Here is a 21,856-nt window from a genome sequence, read left to right on the forward strand (position 1 = left end):
GCTCAGTCAATCCTGAAGACCCTCTATTCTAGAACGATGGAGCAGGACAGGACATTGGAGATCAAGTTCTTCAACCCATAGTTTTACCGACAAGCAAAAGCTTCAAAGGGTGGAGGGATAGTCCCAAGATCATGCAGTAAACTCATCTGAGAAAATCAGATTTTCTCTCTCTGGGGGATCTTCTCCAAGATAAAGGCTTTAAACGTTTCCTCTATGCTGACAGCACCCACATTTGTATCTCTGGCCTGAAATTCCCCTGGATTCAGAATTCATCTACTCAACTGTCCAGACATATCAAGACTTAATCTGTTCAAAATGAAATTCTTTATATCTGTGTTACAATCCGAATGATTATGTCCCCCCAAAGTTTATATGTTTCAATTCAAACTCCCAAGGTGATGATATAGAAGGTGGACCTTCGGGAGGTGAATAGGTCATAAGGGTAGAGCCTTCTGAATAGGACTAATGGCAGGTGTGGTAGCTCACGCCTGTAATCCCAGCACTTTGGGAGGCGGAGGTAGGTGGATCACGAGTTCAAGATATTGAGACAATCCTGGCCAACATGGTGAAACCCCCTCTCTACTAAAAATACAAAAATTAGCTGGGCATGGTGGTGCACACCTGTAGTCTCAGCTACTCAGGAGGCTGGGGCAGGAGAATTGCTTGAACCTGGAAGGCAGAGGTTGCAGTGAGCCGAGATTACGCCACTGCCCTCCAGCCTGGTGACAAAGCAAGACTCTATCTAAAACAAAACAAAACAAAACAAAACAAAAAAAACAAAGAAAGAAACTTCAAGAGTTCATTCACCCCCTTCCACCAGGCGAGGATACAGGGATAAGGTGCTAACTGTGAACCAGGAAGCAGGCCCCCACCATACACTGAATCCAATGACGCTTTGATCTCAGACTTCCCAGTCTCCAGAATTATGAGGAAGAAATTTCTGTTGTTGTCAAGCTGCCCAGTCTATGGCATTTGTTACAGAAGCCTGAGCAGACAGAGACATCCTCCCTCTAGATCTACTTCTTCTGCAGTCTTTCCCATCTTGGCCCAAGCAGGTCCATCCTTCCAGGTGCTCAGGACCTGCACCTGGGTGTCTTTTTTCTCATCTTCCTTCCTTTCTCTCATACGCCACATCAGTCCATCTGGAAATTGTGTAGGCTCTATCTTCAGAATATGTTCCGAGTCCAGTGACTTCTCACCACCTCCACTGCTCCCATTCTGGGCCAAGCTACTATCATCTCTCACCTGGTTTTTGCAGCAACCCCTCTCTGGTCTCTCACCTCCTGTCCTCCACCCGCCACCCCTATCCTGACCTCTTTGCCTTGTCAGAGCATTCTGTGTGATATATTTATACACAGAGCAGACTTGTGATTCCTCTGCTCAAAATGTTCCACTGAGTTCACATCTCATCCTGAAGGAAAGGCGATGGGGGAGAGGAAGAGAGGAATGGGCAATAGTTTGGAGAACCAGCTCCCATGCCGACTTCATCCCTGGCTTTGGAAAAGGGGGCATCTATCTTCATCACCCAGTTTCCTCTTGATATGATTTGCCTCTGTGTCCCCATCCAAATCGCATCTGGAGTTGTAATCCCCACATGTCAAGGGAGGGCCCTGGAGGGAGGTGATTGGATCATGGAGGCTGTTTCCCCCATGCTGTTCTTGTGATAGTAAGTGAGTGCTTATGAGATCTGATGGTTTAAAAGTATGACATCTTCCCCCTTGGTCTCTCTCTCCTGCCACCATGTAAGGTGTGCCTTGCTTTCCCATCACCTTCCACCATGATTGTAAGTTTCCTGAGGCCTCCTCAGCCATGTGGAATTGTGAGTCAATTAAACCTCTTTTGTTTATAAATTTTGTTTATTATAGTCTCAGGGAGTATCTTTACAGCAGTGTGAAAACAGAGTAATATACCTCTCATCTAAGATCCCCTCCTATTTTGAGTTGTTAGATGTGGATATTTTAAGAGGTAGAGGGCTCAGCAGTCTGTGTGCCCCCAAAACTCCTGCACCCGTCCTTGACTCTGCTTGGACCTTTCCTTCCTGATTCATTCTCCTGGGCTCCTGGCCCTTTTGCCATCATCCCCTCCTCCTCCTGCTTCACCAAGATCCATCATTCCTTGTAGGCTGCTCTGCTGATTCGCAGACTCCCAGAGACTGTGGCAACAGCTGCATTTGAAACACTGAAAATGAAGAAAAAGTTTTTCAAAAAGTAAACAAATGCACAGGAGAGTGGAAAGAAGTTCTCCAGTGGGAAGTGGTTGGTGACCATATTGATACAAGGGATGTGAATTTATTTTCTAACAAGGTTTTGGGAGTGCAAAAACCAAGGCCAACATCTTTAAAGTAGTATCTGACTATGTGGAAAAGGATTAAAGTCTACATTTACCAGATGCCCCAAGACAGACCTGAGGCAGATCTCTGAACCATTACCTCTGGATCCCTCCCACCTGCCATCTCCTTAAATTCTAGCCACTCGACCTCTAGACTTTATTTGCTGTCCATTTAAACCTGGAAGATTCAAATACTGTTTATGTCCCATCCTTGATACAGCTTCTCCCTAGACTTTCCTATTTCCATGCAGCCCCCACTATCCCATGAGTTGTCCAGGTTCAAAGACATTCCCATCATCTGTGGCTCTCCCCAGGGTTGATTAGGATGCTTTGGGCAACTGGGAACAGCACCTTCAACCATCAGTGGTCAGAAAATACCAGTGTTGGCTGAGTGCGGTGGCTCATGTCTGTAATCCCAGCACTTTTGGGGGCCAAGGCCGGTGGGTCATCTGAGGCCAGGATTTTGAAACCAGCCTTACCAACATGGTGCAACCCCATCTCTACTAAAAAGACAAAAAATTAGCCAGATGTGGTGGCATGCACATGTAATCCCAGCTAGTTGGGAGACTGAGGCAGGAGAATTACTTGAACCCGGGACGCAGAGGTTGCCGTGAGCCTAGATTGCACCATTGCACTCCAGCCTGGGCAACAAGAGTGAAACTCCATCTCAAAAAAAAGAAAAAAGTAAGGAAAATACCAATGTTTTTAGGAAAAGAGAGGAGAGGGCTGCTCTAGGCATTATGTATTCCAATTTCCTTTTGTAGAAAACAGGAGCTCATCAAAGGCTTGGCTTCCATGCTTCTAGTTTAGCATCAAAGCCAAAGGGAACACCTTCTTTACACCTGTGGGAAGTAGAAAAGTTTCTCTTCAAAGTTTCCTTTCTTGTTAAAGAATAAATCATAAGTGTTAGAAATAATAGTTTGTTTTAAAGACTTTCTTCAAAGCCTTCTTGCTTTTTGCTAATAACTCTCTGTTAAGCCCTATCCTACGGAGCTGTTAGACAAGCTCACAGGCACAAAGTACATTCTACTTTATCCAAGACATTCATGCTATTATTTTTCTAAGTCCTTTTGCAAGCAACTTCCTGTCCCTTCCTTATTTGGACTTCCTCTTTTTCTTTTGTTCTCCATTGCCTTTACCTATTCAAGAAAGTTTTAAGTTATTAGCCAATTGAGTTCAGTTTTAGATCGTGAGGTCTGGCTCCAACCAATGGAGATCAGACACAGCAGTAAGGATGATCCCAAATGTGTAAGTGATAAATATGTCTGCTTTTACTTTGTTTGTTGTACTCTTGTGGCAAGACTGCTGGTGAGTGTACTCTTTCTGCAGAAAGTAAAATTCCCTTGCTGAGAGATCCTTTGTCTCAGTGCTGATTTTTCTTTGTGTCACTGAGCATCTGTTTCCAAAACATCTGTTCCAACATTTTTATAAGAAATGAAAACCTTTCTCAGGAGCCCTGCCACAATCCTCTTCGGTCTTGTGGGCCAGAGTGAGTCACAGGGAAGTCCTCACTGCAAAGGGAGCTGGGAAGTATCTGGCAAAGGTGATGGGCACAGCCAAGACTGGGTTTGACCAATTGTGATCCATTTCCATTTTGCCTAGAGAAAAATCTTATTAGAGTAGGGTAAGGATGGCTGTTGGGTGAGCAAACATCAGCACCTCCCACTTTAGCTTCTTCCACTGGCAGCATCCAATACAGGGGACAGCCTTGTCGTTTCCCTCCTTCAGACGCCTCCTCCGTTGGTCAGTTTGTTTTCTTCCTATGCCTGGTACCTTCATTCACATTGCAGCTTCTCTAGCCTGGACCATAATTGCCTCTAACACACAACCTCCTGTCCTCTCTCTTCCAAAAGATTACAGGCTCACGCCTGTAATCCCAGCACTTTGGGAGGCCGAGGTGGGTGGATCACGAGGTCAAGAGATCGAGACCATCCTGGTCAACATGGTGAAACCCCGTCTGTACTAAAAATACAAAAAATTAGCTGGGCATGGTGGTGCGTGCCTGTAATCCCAGCTACTCAAGAGGCTGAGGCGGGAGAATCGCCTGAACCTAGGAGGCGGAGGTTGCGGTGAGCCGAGATCACGCCATTGCACTCCAGCCTGGGCAACAAGAGCGAAACTCCGTCTCAAAAAAAACAACAAAAAAACAACAAAAAAAACAAAAGGCTGACTGATACCTGATCTCTCAAGTTCAACTCTAACTTGATTGTTCCAGCACCCAAGTATCTCTGGTAACTCTGTCTTGTCTACCAAATTAGATACAAACCTCCTCATACTGAAAGCCAAGGCCTTCCATAATATGACCATTGGTAAGGAAAACAAAAACAAAAACAGTCCTGTTTGCATCTAGACAATGGAGGGAACTGAGAAACAACCCTCCAAGCCATGATCTTCCCGAGTCAGCATGAACCATGCTCAAAGAATATGAACCTGTTCAGACAAGGCCACAAGTTGACCACGTTTGGAGGAAGGCAAAGACAAGACCACTCTGCAGCCGCAGAAGTGACTGAATGTGCCCCTTTTCTAACATGAGTGACAGCTGCCTCTTTACCAATGACAACTCTAGCCCTGCTTCAAGCTTCCCACCCCTGAGATAATGTATTTAAGATATGCAACCACCGAGTTGCCCTCACTTCTTGACCTAGCCTCCTTAATCCCTTTTTTGAATCATTCAGTAGAAGCCTAGGTCCTCTAAGAAGCCCTGTCCCTTCCCTCTTACTGAGATGCCCCAGGTGGTCATGGGTATGGAAATCTGCTTTATTACTGTGACTGCAGGAAAGTTCCTGGGAGTCTTTGGTGGGTGGGCTCTAACATCATGATCTAACTTTCTAACTTTATCTCTCTGTGCTCCCCAAGAGCTTCTTTAGAGTTCAGGACATTTTTTTTTTTTCCATAATCACTCTTAATTCTGAATAAGTTGCTGGATCCAGCTGCTATTTTGTAAGAAATACACGGGACAGAGACAGGAATGTGCTGATTGCATCATAAATACAGAATCACCAAAATTCAGACTATGAAAATCTTCCTAGGCCACAGGGCCCAGGCACTGTGACAAAGGAGTTCTAAAAAAAAAAAAAGACAGGCATAAAAGGGAAACCTGGAAACTTAAGAGACTTACCAAGATTTACCAAGTGGGTAACATGACCTATGCTGTCTAGGGAGGCACTGGGGTGATGAAGTCACGCAGGCTGTAGGGATGTGGTTGACTGTGAGAATCAGCATGAGGTTTATTTTTGGAGGGAGGGAGAGACTGTGATTGGGATGCAGCCATGGAGGGGACTCTGGCCAGGTGCTCTTTCTTGACTTAGTCTTTGTGATAAGGACATTTGTTTATAATATTTCACTAAGCTATACATTTTTTGTGCTTTTTTTTTGTACCTGTGTTTAATTTTAAAATAAAAAGGCTAAAAAGCATAGCCCTGAACAGTTTCGTTTCTATAGACAGGAGTCTACAGATGAGGGAAGCATGAAGTCCAGTTAGGAGGCTGTTGGCAAACCAGGAGGATGATGAGGCTTGACCCAAGATGACAGCAGCAGAGACCAGGCGTCACATTTGGATTCCAGATGAACCGGAAGGAAGAACCAACAAGAGTCTCCGACACATCGAATCGAGCATGGGAGGAGGAGAAGCAAGGTCAAGCTGTTGCCTCTCTCCAACATAATTGTGCACCTGGTGAACATCATGGCCGATCAAAGACATTGGAGTGATGAGATGAGGGTTTCACAAAAGTGATTTAAAAAAAAAACAGCTATTGTCTGTGGGAAGATGACACCAGTCCAGGGAGGAAACAAATGGTAGTGAGTAGATGTCCGCTTCCACCAAAAGGGTCATGCCTATCGCAGAAGCTCCCAGTAGCCATTTGCTGGAAACAGCATAGCCCAGAGACATTTGAATACATTTGATATGTCTTGAAACTATAATACCCAAATTTGACTGTCTGTTCAGTGCTGCAATGTGACTGTCATATTTAAGTATTATAGTGTCATAAAATGAGTTAGGTAGTGTTTCTTCCTCTTGTATTCTCTGAAAGAATTTATGATCTAGCCCTTAAGGAGGGCTGAGACAACCCAACACTTTAGATATGCATTGCCTGGAGAACTGTGGCATCAGGACAACCAACCCCTTCCCACAACCCCACGTCTATTTTACCTCTTAAATTCAAGATAAACAAGGTAGCCTTTTGTTGCAGATCATCATCCATTTGATGAATTGAATAATCCACCTCGTCTCCTTAAAAATGTCAAGTTCATAAAGTAAGGAACAAAGACTTTTAAATATTTTAAGGGAAAAGATTGTCAATAACCAACTCTACTACATTATTTTTATATGTCACACTTAGATTGGCAAAATAGCAATGTGTAGGTATGTGTCTTATGAACATCTGCTTTTTAGCAATGAGAATCTTATTTTCCTATTGGCTGTTGTTATTAATTCTGACAGGTCTAACTTATTTTTTGCTCTCTCACTAGCTATAGGGTTTTCCAGGTCTGTCCCTCCTGCAGTATATAATACAATTTTTATTTTTTTAATTAGAGACAGGGTCTCACTCTGTTGCTCAGGCTGGAGTTCAGTGCCACAATCACAGCTGCCTGCAACCTTGAACTCCTGGGCTCAAGCAGTCCTCCCACCTCAACCTACCAAGTGCCTGCAGTAGCTACAGGAATGCGCCACCACTCCTGGTTAATTTTTCTGTTTTTGTTTTTTGTAGAGTTGGGTGTTTCTCCATGTTGCCCAAGCTGGTCCCAAATCCTCAGCCTCAAGTGATCCTTCTGCCTTGGCCTCCCAAAGTGCTGGGATAACAGATGTGAGTCACCACACCCAGCCTGTCATAATACAATTTTCAAGCCAACTTTTCCCTGGACCAGGGGAGCTATTGAAGTCTAGACTCCTAGGAAAATCCTGATGTCCTGCTTATAAACAGACATCCTATATGAGCTGAGTTTTTTTTTTTTTTTTGCAGAAAGGCTGCCTGCAGCTTTAAATGGTCTCCCCAGCCTCGAATTCTGGGAAGTTGGCAGCCAGCTACACTAGGAGTGAGTTATGATGTCAGCCTTCCAGAATTCCTAATGAACTTCAGAGCAAAAAATGCTGTTACTCTGCCTCCCCCAAGTCACATTTCTAGTTGAGTAATGAGCAAAGGAATAGAAAAATCTATGGCTTTGGAGAAGGAAGAAGAGTGAAATAATTTCTCTTTAAGAAATCACCATGCCCCGATTATTTTATTTGTTAAGAAAAGGGATTTCATTTTCTATTATTTCCCCCTTTAAACCTAGATTCAGACTCCCCTTCCCCCTTCCCAGCCATAAAAAGCAGGCTTGGCTCTCTCTGTATCCCTCCCTCTACCTTCATCCCTGCTTATTTGATCCAAGATAGAAAATCCAGCCCTGCCCTTTTGGGGGCAGTTTTCTTAGCTCCTTGAGGTCTGGTTAAAATCTCATTTAGCACACATGAAATAAATCTACAACCCTCTATTAAAAGTCATAGCCTCCTTGCTGCAAAGACATACACCCAGGTGAAAGCTGTGGTTGCTTATGTCCAGCTCAGCCCTTTTGTAGCCCTGCCCTGGCATGGGCTGTACATCCTCCCACTGGCTGGGACATCCAGGGCAGTTGATCCTTCAGGGGAAAGTCTCTCAGCACAATTACCCTGCTCCATATCCACACCTTCTGTGAGGCTGCTTAGGCTAATTGAAATTCATGCTTCTTTGGCGGTCCTTAGCCATTTTTTAATTGGCTTATCAGGGATTATTTTGCTATAAAGTTGTAGGCGTCTCATATATTTTGGAAATTAACCCTTATCAGGCACATAGTTTTCAAATATTTTCTCCCATTCTGTAGGCTGCCTTTTTACTCTGCTGATTGTTTCCTTCACTGTGCAGAGCTGTTTGGTTTGGCATAGTCGTATTGTCTATTTTCACTTTAGTTGCCCACGCTTTTGGTGTTGTATCCATGAAGTCATTGCCAAGACCAGTGTCATGAAGCTTTTCCCCATGCTTTCCTCTAGGAGCGTTATAGTTTTAGGTCTTACATTTAAGTCTTTAATCTATTTTGAGGTGATGTTTGTAAATGGTGCAAGACAATGATAAGGGTCTAATTTCATTCTTTTGCATATGGATATCCAGTTTTCCCAACACCATTTGTTGAAGAGGCTATCCTTTCCCTATTGCGTATGCTTGGCACTCATGTTGAAGATCACCTGACCATATATTTGGGTATTTAATTCTGGGCCCTCTATTTACTATAATTCCATTCATCTATAGGTCTGTCTTTATGCCAGCACCATACTGTCTTAATGACTATAACTTTGTAAAATATTTTGCAATTAGGAAATGTTATGTCTCTAGTTTTATTCTTCTTTTTCAAGATTATGTTGGCTATTCTGGGTCTTTTGTGATTCTAGATAAATTTTTGAATTTTTTTTGTTTCTGTAAAAAAAATTTCATGGGATTTTGATAGGAATTGCTTTGAATCTGTAGATTGCTTAGGGTAATATAGACATTTTAACAGAATTAAGTCTTCCAATCCATGAACATGACACATCTCTCCATTTGTTTGTGTCTTCTTTAATTTCTCTCATCAATATTTTGTCATTTTCAATGTACGGATCATTCACTTCCTCAGTTAAGTCTGTTCCTAAGTATTTTTTTGATGCTATTGTAAACTAGATTGATTTTCTAATTTCCTTTTCAGATAGTTTGTTGTTAGTATATAGAAACACAACTGATTTTTGTATGTTGACTTTGTATCCTGCAACTTTACTGAATTTGTTTATTAATTCTAACAGTTTTTTTTTTTTTTTTAGAATTTTTAGGGTTTTCCATATATAAGATCATGTCATTTGCAAAAGGGAAAGTTTAAGTTCCTCTTTTCCAATTTAGAGGCCTTTTATGTCTTTTTCTTGCCTAGTTGTGTTGGCTAGGACTTCCAGTACTATGTTTAATAGAAGTGGTGAGAAAGAGCACCCTTGTCTTTTTCCCGTTCTTGGTGGAAAAGCTTTCAGTTTTTCACCATTGACTGTAATGCTAGCTGTGGGCTTTCCATACATGGCCTTTATTATGTTGAGTTAATAACTTTTCTCTATGCCTAGTTTTTGAGCGTTTTTATGATGAAAGAGTATTTAGTTTCATCAAATGCTCTTTTTCTATCCCTTGAGATGATCATGAGATTTTTCTCCTTCATTCTGTTAATGTGGTGTATCACACACAACAGCTATATGTCACATACAACACCTATATGAAAAGATGCTCAGCATCCCTAATCATCAGGTGAATGCAAATTAAAACCAAAATGAGATGTCACCTCACATCACCTTTTAGGATGTCTGTTATCAAAAAAGCAAAAGACAGCAAGTGTTCGTGAGGATATGGAGAAACTGGAACGCTGCCACACTGTTGGTGGGAAAGCTACTGTGGGAAAAAAGCATAAAGTTTCCTCAAAAAACTAAAAATAGAACTATCATATGAAACAGCAATCTCACTTCTGGGTATTTATTCAAAAGAACTGGAAGTAGGACCTTGAAGAGATCTCCGCACTCCCCTGTTCATTGCAACATTGTTCAGAGCAGCCAAGATGTGAAAACAACCTTGACTGCTGGATGAATGGATTTTTAAAATGTGATGTAATATATATATGTAATAAAATACTATCCAGCCTTTAAAAAGAAAGAAATCTTACAATCTATGACAACATAGATGACCCTGGAAAGCATTATGTGAAGTGAAAAAGGCTGGTCACAGAAGGACAGACAGATGCTACATGATTCCATTTATATGAAGTATCAAAAATAGGCAAACTCATAGAAGCAGAGAGTAGAATGGTGGTTGCCAGAGGCTTGCAGGAGGGTGAAAGGGGAACTTTCTAATCAACAGGTGTAACATTACACTTAAGTGAGATAAATACATTCTAGAGATCTGCCATCTGACATCGTGTGTACAGATAGCAATACTGTGTTGTACACTTAAAAGCCTGTACAAGGGTAGATCTCATATTAAGTGGTAAGAACTTATCACAATTAAAAAACATAAGAAATTGAAATATGGTCTCTTCAATAGAGGCCTTGGAATATTTTCTAGACAGAACCCACAATCTTCTTCAGAAATTAACTTAGCACTCGTGGCCATCATATCCTCTTCCCTTAGTTTTCTTGGTAGAAAGTGCTTTGTTTACATAGTTTACTCAAATTTAATAAAGACATTCCATCATAAAGATGGTTTTTAAAGAGTCAATATGTGTGTGATTTTAATTAGAATTAGCATCAGGTTGGGCAAGGCTTTGAGAGGGAGGGAAAAGCAAGAGCTGGGCATTCATAGGGTGGGGTGGCAGGGGGTGGGGGTTATTGATAACCTTCCTGCCATACATACACTGTAGAGGCCAACAGACACGTGTCCCCATTCTGAAAGGAGATGGGAAGTTGGGAGTCCCATTTGGCTGGTTGGCTCAAGTCTCCATTAGCTGGGATTTCTGGAATTTTCCCTCATTGCAGTTTTGATGGCCGGGATCTGCACACCCCACCCCATCGAAGACAAGAAAGATTCAGAGTCTCAGGCTCCCATCCACCCCAGGCCTGAAGAGTCACACCCTTGGAATTTTGCTTCTAGACTTACACGGGGCTCAGGGTTGGTTATGAACAGAAGCAGAACAGCTACTACCCAGTGAGGCATGTGCTATTCCACTCAGCTTTGACCACCCAGGATCAAGTGACTTAGCACAGTGCCTGGCATGTCCTGAGGGTAGCTATTATGAATATGACCATTTTGTGTTTCCTTTCCTATGTTTTCAGTTTTTGTGAGATCAGAAACTAGGTTTGTCTTTATATTCTAAGGGCCTAGGACATGTTTGTCCCGTAATTGTGGCTCAATAAACATGTTTGTTGATTTCTTCGTGAATGAGATACTCAACAGAGCCCTCTGCAAGCAAGAAAATACTTACATCATTAGGAATGCACTTGGCTGCAGTTGCAGAACCCCTGACTAGCTCCATCTTGTGCTCTTTTCAGACAGCTTCTTGTCTCATATGAACAAGACATCTGAAGCCTGGAGATTCCAGGGCTGACGTGGCAACAGTGCGACGCCCCCCATGGATACAGGGTCATTCCATGTTTCTTCCCTGCCTTCCTCAGCATGTTAACTTTCCATCTTCACGTCTGCATCTTCATGGTCACAAGACAGCTGCCAAGCTCCAGTTCTCCCACCCCTAGAAAGGAAAAAGAATTGGTGTTAAAAAGCTTTGACATGAGATTTTGTCAATTTTTAGTTCAAAGTGGGCAACCCGCTAACATACTTCTCTTTACACCTCATTAGCCAGGACGGATTCACACGGCAACTCCTGCACCAGTCACTGGCAAAAGGAAAGGATGTACAGTGGTGGTTTCAGGCCAGATTAATCCTCTGTGACTGAAGATAGGCTAGATTCTCTGAGATCTTGAGATCCCCATCTCTTTCCTTGACACAAAATTGGGGATCTGTTTGTAGGGAAGAAGGGGGAGGTGATGGTTGTCGTGTAGACAGCCGAGTGTCAGTGACTACTATGACTGCTGTAATTGTTACTAGAAGATCTTGCTAACCCTGTGGAAACTTGACCCTTATGATCAGCTCTACTGTAATAAAGTGGATGATGGTAGGTCCAGGAGCAAAGGAAGACCTGGGGTATAGTCCTGGCTCTCCGCAGGCTGCAACACAGATCATGGCATTTCTAGAATGTGCTCTTGATACAGAAAGGCTGGGCTCCCAGTGAAACCCTGCCCGTAAGCCTGGAATCATGGCCCTAAGTGAAAACAGCTGACCTCGTTTTTCCACCCAAATGTTGCCTTTTTTTTACCTGCCCTACCCCTATCCTGTGCCCCATTAAAGACTTCAGCTGGCAAAGCAACATGACTGGCTGAGTGTTGAGGATACAAGCGGCTGAACAGCGAGGACAGAAGCAACTGAGCATCGGAGATCATGGATAGACACAGCTAGCTTCAGACAGTGTGGCTTCAGGGAGGGGCCTGGCAGGAGACAGCTGGGCTTCAGGGACAGATCGCCTTCCCATCCCCTTTCCAGCCCCCCTTTCCACTGAGAGCCACCTACTGCTCACTAGAGTCTTCCGCATTTATCGCCTTTCAAACACTTCGTGTGACCTGGTTCTTCCTGGTTTGTTGAACAAGAACCTAGGTGCCAAGAAGACAGAGGCTGCCACCCTGACCCTCCACCCGGCTGGTTGGCACCTGGCCATCCCTGGACGGCAGAGCTGAAAGAGCACTGGTGGTAACATGCCTGGACGCTGCTGCGGGGTCCTCACGGAGTCTGCTCCTGCCAGAGAGGAGCGACTGGCCGGTTCCAGCATGAAGAGTGGCCGGCGGTGAGAGGAGTAAAACGAGCTGTTCCGGTTCCGGCCTGTGAAGTGGGTCAAGGGAACTATCCCGTCCCACTGTCACTTATGAGATACGTAGATGGTGGGTAGGCTAGAAGAGGCCCACCTTCTCAGGGTCCTGTGGAAACATAAGGTGATATTTTCACTGTCACAATAACTGAAGGGCACTGCTGGCATTCCAGGGGACTGGGTCAAGGACATTAAGTCTCTTGCAGTGCTCTGGGCAGCCTTGCACTGGAGCAATTGCCTCAAATGCCAATAGCACCTGCTACCTGTTGATGCTCTCTGATGTTTGTTTCATCTCAGAAAGGCTACCCTATTCCTCCTTCCTCCCCTTTCCTCCTTCCTCCCCATTCCTCCTTCCTCCCCATTCCTCCCTCCTCCCCATCCCTCCCATTTCCTCCTTCCTCCCCATTCCTCCTTCCTCCCCATTCCTCCTTCCTCCCCATTCCTCCTTCCTCTGTGGTCTCACCTCACACCAGTCACTTGCCCAGCTAGGGTGCTGTGACAGTCACAACACCATCCTCATGCCTGGAAACCTGCTGAGACTTACCAGAGGCCACCAGGACCGAGATGAGCTGTGGATATTCTCAGGCAGATGAAGAGAATGTAGCACCATATCCCAGCCTGTGACCACCCTCTCTGCTGCTGGACTCAGCTCCTGGTGCAGCGGACAGTCACTGGGGCATCCCCAGCACCTGCCTGAACTGTTCAAGGGCTGCAGCACAGAGTCCCAAGCTAGGGCTCATAATTCAGGTCTACAGAGGTGGAGATTCAGTCCTTTGCTTCTCCCTCCTTTCTGCTTCTGGGACTCCAAGGTGTGATAATGTGGAAGTTGATCATTTATTCATGAGAGCAGTTTTTTTAGACATGAAATTCAAAATCACATTTAGAACATATTACAAACAAGGCTTGCCATTTCCTGGTGTCTGCAGAGGCAGCAGGATGATCTTCAACTACCTAGTCAGGGTGTAGAGAGAGGGGAATGCCCGCATGCAGACCAGAACTAGGGGATTCAGCGTCCACCAGCACTGGAGCACCATGAGCTCCATGACCAGTGTTCTGGCTGGTCATGACTGTGCTGTGGGGATATTTGGATGTCGTCCCTGCAGACCTCTCTATATGTTCCAGGGTATACAGGTGCCACTGTGTACAGTCACCACCCCCAGTCTCCGTGTTTTCGACTGTCATGAGATGGTGAGCATGATCTAGGGGAGAGGGTGGCTGGGCATTGTCACCTTGTCCCACCAGGCCCACTCACCCTTCCTCCATCCTGTTCTCTGCCCTGGGAGGTTGATACATGTGTACCACAGCATGGACCTTGTGGCCTCTGGCTTCTGGGTTTGGCTGCTGGGGGCTTTGCAGGTGGCTGCAGGAGGGGCAGGGGGCTTACTTCCCAGACTCTGCCTGTGGGGTAAGCACAGCCTGGCTATGTCCCTTGACTAGAGATTCCAGCTTCCCCCCAGGCCACCTTCTCCACTTGACTCTCCTCTCCCAGCCTATATCACCTACCCCTTCCCGGGCTCCTTTGGACCCAAGCGAGCAACAGCCCCTGCCTCTCCTGTTCCTGGTCCAAGGTGCTTACACTGCCCCTCCTGCTGAGCCCCTTAGCACCTGCTAAGCAGTCCTCATGGGCACATGCCCTCCGCTTCCAGCTGGGGTCCTGGCATGAGGGGGAGTTCGATACTGACTGAGACTGAGTGTCCACCACAAAGGCAAATGGAGACTTACAATGAAAATTCGGTTGAGTTTCAGAAAACCTGAGGAGTGGTGTTTCTAGCTGGCCTGGGCTTTTGGGTTGGACTCATGCCCATAGCAACAGTGTCGTTGTAGAAGCTCAGAAGACCAGCATCCATTCCTTTATTTGGAGCACGTCTAGTGGACAACTTGACTGCACCTTTTAATCTCCTGGGAAGCTTTAAAAATGTTGATGCCTGGGCCACAGCATAGAGAGTGTGGGGTACAGCCTGGGTGTGGGATTGGGGACCCCCAGGTGGTACTAAAGAGCATCCAGGGCTGAGCCCACCAAACCAGACCCTGGGGCTCCAGAGGCAAACACAGCCTGTCCTGTGCTTAAGAACCCCACAGTCTGAGGAGGGAGGCCAAGAAGCCATTCACTAAAACATAATGCTACCAGAAAGGGGTCCCAATGCCACAAGAGAGGGTTCATGGACCTCATGCAAGAAAGAATTTGGGGCCAGTCCATAGAGTAAAGCAAAGGCATGTTTGTTAAGAAAGTGAAGAAACAGAAGAAGGGCTACTCCATAGGCAGAGCTGCGACACAGGCTGCTGGGCTGAGGATACTCAGTTATTTCTTGATCACATGCTAAATAAGGGGGTGGGTTATTCATGAGTTTTCTGAGAAATGGGTGGAGATTTCCTGGAACTGAGAGTTTCTCCCATTTTTAGACCATATAGGGTAACTTCAGGATGTTGCCATGGCATTTGTAAACTGTCATGATGCTGGTGGGAGTGTCTTTTAGCATGCTAATACTTTATAATTAGCTCATAATGAGCAACGAGGATGACCAGACATCACTTTCATCACCATCTTGGACTTGGCGGGTTTTGGCTGGCTTCTTTACCACATCCTGTTTTATCAGTGGGGTCTCTGTGACCTGTGTTTTGTGCCAACCTTCTATCGTATCCTGTAACTTAAGTGTTTAAGAACGCGTGAACTCCTGGGAATGCAGCCCAGTAGGTCTCAGCCTTATTTCACCCAGCCCCTATTCAAGATGGAATTGCTCTTGTTCAAATGCCTCTGATAATGGTGCAGGTGTCCAAGTGGAAGGAGCACTGGGGGCTCGGAGAGCCCTAAGAGAAGCTCTGGCCCTGTGATGTGAAGAATGGATTAGGCAAAACTTCTTGAAAGAAACAATGTCAAGCTCCATAAGCCAGGTGAAAGGGGTAATGGGGAAAGGCACTTCAGATAGAGGTGGTAGGAAAGGCAGAGGCCCCCAGTGGTGGGTGAGAACTTTCTGGAATGTCTGCAGACTCTGCTTAAAATCCTGCTAGGTCTTCCCAGAGTACTTAGAAGAAAAAAAACTCCCAGCCACAGCCAGCCATGGCGTGGCCACTGCCCACCTCTGGACTTCCTCCCCAGCCAGAGTTCCATCATGCACACCTTGTATGTGTTAAACACAACCCAGCCTCAGGGCCTTTGCACATGCTGTTCCCACCAGGCACCCCGGCCTTACTCCAGCTAATTTTCAACATTCAGACTGGTCTTAATGTCTTCCCTCACTGAAGGACACCACCCCACCACCTCACCACTAAACTCCTCCCCAATCTGTTTGTTTTTTTTTTTTTAATTTGAAACAAAATCTCACTCTGTCATTCAGGCTGGAGTTCAGTGGCTCAGTCTTGGCTTACTGTAACCTGCACCTCCCAGGTTTAAGCGATTCTCATGCCTCAGCCTCCTGAGTAGCTGGGACTACAGGTGTGCCCCATCACATCCAGCTAATTTTCCTTCCCAGTCTGAAAGTTCCTCCCCACCATCCTCACTGTGTTACCTTGGTTATGTCCTTCAGAGTATGAATGTCTCATAGTGCAAAGTTATGCTTTTCAAAACAAAAGAGCATCCAGGGAGCATCTCCCTAACCCAAAGGGTGCTCTGTGAAGGTAAGTTTTGAACCATGTGGTCTTGACAGGGGTATTCTGAGGGCCTGAGAGGTCTTCTGTAGCTCCCCCTGAGTGTCTCTGGTCATTGTGAGCTGCGCTTTACTGGGCAGCAGATTGTACGATATGACAAAGAGGAATTTTTTTTAACAGTGTGCAGCGACATTTGTCTAGTGGGTAAAATAAAGGCCAAGTTTCGTACTTCACTTTGTCATTGTTCCAATTCATGGTTGTTTGGCTGCCAGTGACAGAAATCTAAACAATGACTAAAACAATGAAGGTTTCATCACTTGTCTTACAAAAACAGAAATCTGCAGTCAGCATCCAGGGGTGGTATGTAGGTTCCATGTTGCCAAGAGGAAGATAGGCGCCTGTTCTTTTTCTACTCAGCACCGTTATGGCCATGTCCCTCATGAGCATAGGTGGCTGCTGCTGTGTATGCAGCTGAGTCTGGCCCCTTCACTTGACAACACTCACTGTGTCTCCTTGGTCACCTGCTTTGACTTCAAAGACAGCAAGGCTTTTTACAAGCATGCTACTGAAACCACCTTTGCAAAAATTGACACAGTGAGAAAATTTCGACAGTGAAAGAGATATGACCTGACCGGCTTCATTGTGCCTTTAACCTCCAGACTGCCCTTGGTCATTCCTGGGTGTGAGACAAGCTAACTTTGGGAGAAATTTAGTTTGTAATTTAAGCTTAAAGCCAGGATGATAATAGCCCTTCCTAAAACTAAATTGTCAGGTTAGGATTATAAGAGGGGCCTGAATCCTGCTAAGATGTAGGAATAGTTAAAGGATACCCACCATTGTTCCAGAGGTCACAATATTCATAATTACTCCTTGATTATTCCTGCAGATAACATGACTATTGTAGAATCTAAGACTGGCCTTTTGAAATGTCTTTTCAGACTTTTGAATTTCTGAAGACTGGATGACTCCAGTCATCAGAACCTGGACCTGAGACTTGTGACCCACTGGGTCCTGTGGCCCCACCCAGAAGCAGACTCAACACACCAGGAATCTTTTCCACACCTCTATGATTGTATCCCCAACCAATCAGCAGCACCCATTCCCTAACCCTCTCCCTACAAACTAACCTTGAAAATCCCTAGCCTCTGAATTTTCAGGGAGGCTGATGTGGGTAATAATAAAACTCCAGTTTCAGCTGGCTCCACACGAATTCAACATTCTCAATTGCCATTCCCCTGTCTTGATAAATCAGGTCTATCTGGGCAGCCAGCAAGATGAACCTGTGGGGCAGTTATACTACCAGGTTTAAATATCAACATATTCAGCTAAAAGAGTTGAAAGCAATGTCCCAAGAGTGTGGAAAAAGGGGGAGGGGGCAAAGAGAATGAGAAAATGCTTTTTTAGTAACAAACCTTATAGATGTATTTGTTAATTTAATCTGTTTGTACATCCCTTGGATTAAATAAATAGAAAAATAAAGATTGGAGTCATCTGTGAAGTGGCTCTGCAGCCAGCCTTGACCCTACCTCCTGGGAGATGGGCAGCTGCTCAGATCCAGGAGCCTCTTCCCCACCTTCCTCCCGCTCCTCCCTCCTCATGCACAGTCTGACTGCAGCTTCCCAGCTGGAGCAGAAAGCAAAAGAGAAGTGATTGCACCTAATCACCTGGGTCATTTTCTCAGAAATTGCTTTCTTTTTCACCTTTTTTCATGAGGAACAAAAAGGAACAGGAAAAGCAGCTCAATTGCTGTTCCTGTGAGCTCTGGCTCTCTGGAGGGGGGCTGGCCTGAAAGGGCAAATGCCTTTGGAGCAGGCTTCAATCTTCTCCCCCTCTGGAGAGAAGCCCGATTCAATGCCACTCTACAAAATGAAATGGCCACTTGCGGGGAGGCAGATAAGTCTGGGCCAAATGCTTTTCACATAAGCATAAGAGAGAAAGAGTGAGCAAAAGAGCTCACAGCTGCTAACCTGGGTGAGAGGCCCTGATCAACTTCCATTAACTCCCATGGCTCAAAGTCTTTGAAAGTGTGTCCCAGCTGGACTCACATAGTGAAGCCACAAGTTGACTCTGAGGACTGAAGTTTGAGCCCCACTTGGGACTAACTTGCTGTGCGGTCAGGGAAAAGTCACTTAACATCTCTGGACTTCACTTCCGCGTCTGTCGAAGGAGATGGAAGGATTTCTACTCTGAACGCTGAAAGGGGAGATAGGAAAAGCAAATGAAACCATAGTATTCCCCCACATTTGTAAATTGTTAGGGTATATTTAAAACATTTTCTTGGGTTTTGTGTCTCAGTCAAATGTCCCTTATGTTAGCTCTTAAATGAGGCTGATCTGCTATAATCATTCCTTCTTGCCTGTGGTGTTGATGGGAGTGATAGCCGTGTAACTGAGCGTGGTGGCTACTCCTCGCGTTAGGAGGGACATGCCTTGGGGGCAGGTAGTCCAAGGGCTCGGCAGCACACACACAGACCGCCTCAACCCTCTCCTCATGTCTGGAAGCTAGAAACATGGGTATTTCATGATTGTATTTTTCATGCCTTTTGTACGTCTACACTGGAGTCTACCAATGTCAGCACTGTTGACATTTTGGGCTGGACGATTCTCTGTGGTGGGACTGTCCTGGGCACCGTAGGATGCTGATCGGCATCCCTGGCCTATACCCACTAGATGCCAGTAGCATCCTCCCCTTCTCAACTGTGACGAGCCAAAAAGACATCTTCAGACGTTGCCAAATGTCCTCTAAGTGTAAAATTACCCCCAGTTGAGAACCACTAGTCTAGAAAAAAGATGACCTATGGCTCGGAAATATTAGATGACTCCTCTGAAGTCACAGAGTCAGTAAATGAAAGAGACGGCTCCAGCAGGCATGGCTTTTCAGTCCCAGCTAGCGCTCTTTAAACTCTCTGAGAGTGCCCTCAAGAGCAGAGAGTTTTATTGTGAGGACTACGGTGGAGCTGCATAGAACATAAATACAACGGAATACACTTGACAGAAAATAAAGCATGGGAAGATTATCTTTAGTTTTATAACAAAGAGGATAGTAAATGTATGCTAATAATGAAACATTGAATATGTAAATGTATGTAAATAATCCAGCCGGGGTGTGCCCTTCTTTGGGCACCTGCCAGTGGGAGGAGGAGGTGGCAGATGGAGCTGCGATTCTGTCATTGTGTCTCTGTTGCCATGGGCCTCTCAAACATGCTCATTTACCCATGTTGAGGATGATCCCGGGGTCTGGACATCTTCAGCTGTTTCTACATCGGCCTTGCTTAGTAATTTTAGAACCTGAGCCAACATCAGGTGCTACCCTACCGCTTTTCAAAGAGGAGGGGGCTGCTGACTCCATGTCCCCACAGCAGAGCAGGGTGGTGACTGGTTGGTGGGAACCCACGGGAAACAAAAATCCTGGAAAGGTGAATAAATTGTGAGCAAGCCCCTCGCCGCTTACATAATGTAATTGAAATTTCCAGAAGCAGACGGATGATGCCCTAGATCCAAAGGTGCAGTAACTAGATGGTTTTATGACAAGGGCGGCCCGTCAAGTGTCGGGGACGTTCTGATGCAGATTTACAGATTTCAGGGCTAGCGGGGCTCTAATACCGCTTCCAACTCATTGCTTTTAATTAAGATATTAGATATGAAAAATAATACTTCTAGTCCAGTCTGTCGTTTGACCTTTCAGTGGGCCTCTGACTATGTCTCTATGTTTTTAAACCGATGGTCAGCAAGTGCATCCCCCAGGTGTGCGCCCTGGGAGGAAACAGTGGGTAATCACGCCACACTGCATCTAACTCACCAACAAATTCAGCTGCACACTGAGGAGGTGGTGAGACGCAGAGATGAACTTGACGCAGGGCAGGAATTCAGCTAGTCTTTGGGCTCCACAGAGGGAGGCCCTGCGCACTGAATGCCGTGATGTCTAGAAGTCCGTGAAAGCTTGGAAAACCTATAGAAAGAGTGTGAGGACGATTCAAAGGGCTTCGCAGGCATGAAACAGGAGGGAAATATTGCTCATTCAAGTGGCCCCTGCAAGCTTCCTCAGTGTCCTCGAGGAATCACTGGCTAAAGAGCCTTGGCTAGCTAGTGGTTAGGAGGATATAGATGGTTATGGGCTAGAGCCAGGCTGCCCGGGAGTGAGTTGCAGCAGCCTCATCTGGTGCTGGGCAACATCGAGCAGGTTAACTAATCTCTCTGTTTTTTTCTGTGTGTGTGTGTGTGTGTGTGTGTGTGTGTGTGGGGTGTATGTATGTGTGTACAAAATGGAATTATCATGAAGATAAATATTAAGTTCAGCTATATGAAATTTCTATTCCCCACAGGAAATTGTCAACTGTAGGCAATTTCATATGGTTCAACCTAGTATTCCGTGGGGAATTAAGTTAAGAGTTCAAAAGTTCTGACAACCGTGCCTGGCATTGAGTAACCCCTGGTAAGTGATGGTATCCTACTCACAAAGGCTTAGGGAAATGTACAGCCTCTTCTCTATGTGTCTGTGTGGTGTGCTTCGCACTAGCGATCTTCAAACTGTATCACAACCCATCTCTACTAGTCAGGGTTCCCTAAAGGGACAGAACTAATAGGATATATGTACATATGAAGGGGAGTTCACTAGGAGAAGTGATGCACACGCACGCAAGGTGAAGTCCCACAACAGGCCGTCTGCAAGCCGAGGGACAAGGAAGCCAGCGTGAGTTCCAAAACCTCAAAAGTAGGGAAGCCGACAGTGCCGCCTTCAGTCTGTGGCCCGAGAGTCCCTGGCAAACCACTGGTGTAAGTTCAAGAGTCCAAAAGTTGAAAAACTTGGAGTCTGATGTCCGAGGGCAAGAAGCATCCAGCATGGGAGAAAGATGGCGGCCAGAGGACTCAGCCAGTCTACTCCCTCCGCGCTCTCCTGCCTGCTTTTATTCTAGCTTTATTGGCAGCTGATTAGATGGTGCCCACCCAGACTGAGGGTGGGTCTGCCTCTCCCAGTCCACTGACTCAAATGTTAGTCTCGTTTGGCAACACCTTCACAGGCACTCCCAGGAACGATAGTTTGCATCCTTCAATCCAATCAAGTTGACACTTAATATTAACCATCACACTATCAGAGGGTTGTGAGTTGTTAATAGGTTAAGATAGAAGATCAGTGGGTCAGAATTGTTCCCAGTAGGATAGAATAGGGGAAAAAATAATAGGATAGGAAGGAAACTAACATTACACATCATAAAATAAACATGACTTTAAGTGACTTGTCAATTGCGTCATGTGTGTATCTGTCCACATGTGTGTGTGTCTGTGCATAAATACGTACCAGACAACAATGAAAGATACATTTCATGCCACACATTAGAGGCAAATAAAGTTTTAAAGTCAGTGCACTAGACCATATAAGCTGGGCCTTAGGAGTACTTGAGGGAATTTTTAAGAGTGATTTTGACTGTGCCACACGCTCATCTGTGGTCTTGAGCAAGTTACTGGGCCCCTCTGTGTCTCAGCTGCTTCATCTGGAAAACGGTGAAGACCCTTGCACCTGCCTCCCAGGACTGAGGTGAAAAGAGCAGGTAGGAGGCTTGGCGTACTTCCCGGCATGTGACGAAGAGCCC

This window comes from Aotus nancymaae, unplaced genomic scaffold (assembly GCF_030222135.1).
Source record: "Aotus nancymaae isolate 86718 unplaced genomic scaffold, 86718_ANA_hifiasm-v0.15.2.pri h1tg000029l, whole genome shotgun sequence".
Lineage (NCBI taxonomy): Eukaryota > Metazoa > Chordata > Mammalia > Primates > Aotidae > Aotus > Aotus nancymaae.